This window comes from Prenolepis imparis, unplaced genomic scaffold, assembly GCF_030444845.1.
Source record: "Prenolepis imparis isolate NDT839.2.m4 unplaced genomic scaffold, iyPreImpa1.0 SCAF_164, whole genome shotgun sequence".
Classification (NCBI taxonomy): domain Eukaryota; kingdom Metazoa; phylum Arthropoda; class Insecta; order Hymenoptera; family Formicidae; genus Prenolepis; species Prenolepis imparis.
In genome coordinates, this window is record NW_028141322.1 from 1 (window position 1) to 4746 (window position 4746).

Sequence of the window (4746 nt, forward strand, 5' to 3'; positions counted from 1 at the left end):
AAATAAGGTTGCGTCGCATGAGGTCAGCGGTAAAAAAGTATCGATTTCTAATATTTAAAGACGAGCCAAAAATTCATCGATTATACATTTTAATAGTACATTGATTACAGAACCATTTGGTACCAAACAGACACCAGCGTACAAATTTTTTAACTTGATATACATAAAATAAAGTTGCGTCGAATGGGGTCAGCGGTAAAAAAGTATAGATTTCTAATATTTTAAGACGAGCCAAAAATTCATCGATTATACATTTTAATAGTACATTGATTACAGAACCATTTGGTACCATGCAGACACCAGCGTACAAATTTTTTAACTTGATATACATAAAATAAGGTTGCGTCGCATGGGGTTAGCGGTAAAAAAGTATCGATTTCTAATATTTAAAGACGAGCAAAAAATTCATCCATTATACATTTTAATAATACATTGATTACAGAATCTTTTGATACCATGCAGACACCAGCGTACAAATTTTTTAACTTGATATACATAAAATAAAGTTGCGTCGAATGGGGTCAGCGGTAAAAAAGTATCGATTTCAAATATTTAAAGACGAGCCAAAAATTCATCGATTATACATTTTAATAGTACATTGATTACACAATCATTTGGTACCATGCAGACACCAGCGTACAAATTTTTTAACTTGATATACATATAATAAAGTTGCGTCGAATGGGATCAGCGGTAAAAAAGTATCGATTTCAAATATTTAAAGACGAGCCAAAAATTCATCGATTATACATTTTAATAGTACATTGGTTACAGAATCATTTGGTACCAAACAGACACCAGCGTACAAATTTTTTAACTTGATGTACATAAAATAAGGTTGCGTCGCATAGGGTCAGCGGTAAAAAAGTATCGATTTCTAATATTTTAAGACGAGCCAAAAATTCATCGATTATACATTTTAATAGTACATTGATTACAGAACCATTTGGTACCAAACAGACACCTGCGTACAAATTTTTTAACTTGATATACATAAAATAAGGTTGCGTCGCATGAGGTCAGCGGTAAAAAAGTATCGATTTCAAATATTTAAAATAAGGTTGCGTCGCATAGGGTCAGCGGTAAAAAAGTATCGATTTCTAATATTTTAAGACGAGCCAAAAATTCATCGATTATACATTTTAATCGTACATTGGTTACAGAATCATTTGGTACCAAACAGACACCAGCGTACAAATTTTTTAACTTGATGTACATAAAATAAGGTTGCGTCGCATAGGGTCAGCGGTAAAAAAGTATCGATTTCTAATATTTTAAGACGAGCCAAAAATTCATCGATTATACATTTTAATAGTACATTGATTACAGAACCATTTGGTACCAAACAGACACCTGCGTACATATTTTTTAACTTGATATACATAAATTAAGGATGCGTCGCATAGGGTCAGCGGTAAAAAAGTATCGATTACTAATATTTTAAGACGAGCCAAAAATTCATCGATTATACATTTTAATAGTACATTGATTACAGAACCATTTGGTACCAAACAGACACCAGCGTACAAATTTTTTAACTTGATATACATAAAATAAAGTTGCGTCGAATGGGGTCAGCGGTAAAAAAGTATGGATTTCTAATATTTTAAGACGAGCCAAAAATTCATCGATTATACATTTTAATAGTACATTGGTTACAGAATCATTTGGTACCAAACAGACACCAGCGTACAAATTTTTTAACTTGATATACATAAAATAAGGTTGCGTCGCATAGGGTCAGCGGTAAAAAAGTATGGATTTCTAATATTTTAAGACGAGCCAAAAATTCATCGATTATACATTTTAATAGTACATTGATTACAGAATCTTTTGATACCATGCAGACACCAGCGTACAAATTTTTTAACTTGATATACATAAAATAAGGTTGCGTCGCATAGGGTCAGCGGTAAAAAAGTATCGATTTCTAATATTTTAAGACGAGCCAAAAATTCATCGATTATACATTTTAATAGTACATTGATTACAGAATCATTTGGTACCAAACAAACACCAGCGTACAAATTTTTTAACTTGATATACATAAAATAAGGTTGCGTCGCATAGGGTCAGCGGTAAAAAAGTATGGATTTCTAATATTTTAAGACGAGCCAAAATTTCATCGATTATACATTTTAATAGTACATTGATTACAGAACCATTTGGTACCAAACAGACACCAGCGTACAAATTTTTTAACTTGCTATACATAAAATAAAGTTGCGTCAAATGGGGTCAGCGGTAAAAAAGTATCGCTTTCTAATATTTTAAGACGAGCCAAAAATTCATCGATTATACATTTTAATAGTACATTGATTACAGAATCATTTGGTACCAAACAGACACCAGCGTACAAATTTTTTAACTTGATATACATAAAATAAAGTTGCGTCGCATAGGGTCAGCGGTAAAAAAGTATGGATTTCTAATATTTTAAGACGAACCAAAATTTCATCGATTATACATTTTAATAGTACATTGATTACAGAATCTTTTGATACCATGCAGACACCAGCGTACAAATTTTTCAACTTGATATACATAAAATAAAGTTGCGTCGAATGGGGTCAGCGGTAAAAAAGTATCGATTACAAATATTTAAAGACGAGCCAAAAATTCATCGATTATACATTTTAATAGTACATTGATTACAGAATCATTTGATACCAAACAGACACCAGCGTACAAATTTTTTAACTTGATATACATAAAATAAGGTTGCGTCGCATAGGGTCAGCGGTAAAAAAATATGGATTTCCAATATTTTAAGACGAGCCAAAATTTCATCGACTATACATTTTAATAGTACATTGATTACAGAACCATTTGGTACCAAACAGATACCAGCGTACAAATTTTTTAACTTGCTATACATAAAATAAAGTTGCGTCGAATGGAGTCAGCGGTAAAAAAGTATCGATTTCTAATATTTTAAGACTAGCCAAAAATTCATCGATTATACATTTTAATAGTACATTGATTACAGAATCATTTGGTACCAAACAGACACCAGCGTACAAATTTTTTAACTTGATATACATAAAATAAGGTTGCGTCGCATAGGGTCAGCGGTAAAAAAGTATGGATTTCTAATATTTTAAGACGAGCCAAAATTTCATCGATTATACATTTTAATAGTACATTGATTACAGAACCATTTGGTACCAAACAGACACCAGCGTACAAATTTTTTAACTTGATATACATAAAATAAAGTTGCGTCGAATGGGGTCAGCGGTAAAAAAGTATCGATTTCTAATATTTTAAGACGAGCCAAAAATTCATCGATTATACATTTTAATAGTACATTGATTACAGAATCATTTGATACCAAACAGACACCAGCGTACAAATTTTTTAACTTGATATACATAACATAAGGTTGCGTCGCATAGGGTCAGCGGTAAAAAAGTATGGATTTCTAATATTTTAAGACGAGCCAAAATTTCATCGATTATACATTTTAATAGTACATTGATTACAGAACCATTTGGTACCAAACAGACACCAGCGTACAAATTTTTTAACTTGATATACATAAAATAAAGTTGCGTCGAATGGGGTCAGCGGTAAAAAAGTATGGATTTCTAATATTTTAAGACGAGCCAAAATTTCATCGGTTATACATTTTAATACATTGATTACAGAACCATTTGGTACCAAACAGACACCAGCGTACAAATTTTTTAACTTGATATACATAAAATAAGGTTGCGTCGCATAGGGTCAGCGGTAAAAAAGTATCGATTTCTAATATTTTAAGACGAGCCAAAAATTCATCGATTATACATTTTAATAGTACATTGATTACAGAATCTTTTGATACCATGCAGACACCAGCATACAAATTTTTTAACTTGATATACATAAAATAAGGTTGCGTCGCATAGGGTCAGCGATAAAAAAGTATCGATTTCTAATATTTTAAGACGAGCCAAAATTTCATCGATTATACATTTTAATAGTACATTGATTACAGAACCATTTGGTACCAAACAGACACCAGCGTACAAATTTTTTAACTTGATATACATAAAATAAAGTTGCGTCGCATAGGGTCAGCGGTAAAAAAGTATGGATTTCCAATATTTTAAGACGAGCCAAAATTTCATCGATTATACATTTTAATAGTACATTGATTACAGAACCATTTGGTACCAAACAGACACCAGCGTACAAATTTTTTAACTTGCTATACATAAAATAAAGTTGCGTCGAATGGGGTCAGCGGTAAAAAAGTATCGATTTCTAATATTTTAAGACGAGCCAAAAATTCATCGATTATACATTTTAATAGTACATTGATTACAGAATCATTTGGTACCAAACAGACACCAGCGTACAAATTTTTTAACTTGATATACATAAAATAAGGTTGCGTCGCATAGGGTCAGCGGTAAAAAAGTATGGATTTCTAATATTTTAAGACGAGCCAAAATTTCATCGATTATACATTTTAATAGTACATTGATTACAGAACCATTTGGTACCAAACAGACACCAGCGTACAAATTTTTTAACTTGATATACATAAAATAAAGTTGCGTCGAATGGGGTCAGCGGTAAAAAAGTATCGATTTCTAATATTTTAAGACGAGCCAAAAATTCATCGATTATACATTTTAATAGTACATTGATTACAGAACCATTTGGTACCAAACAGACACCTGCGTACAAATTTTTTAACTTGATATACATAAAATAAGGTTGCGTCGCATGAGGTCAGCGGTAAAAAAGTATCGA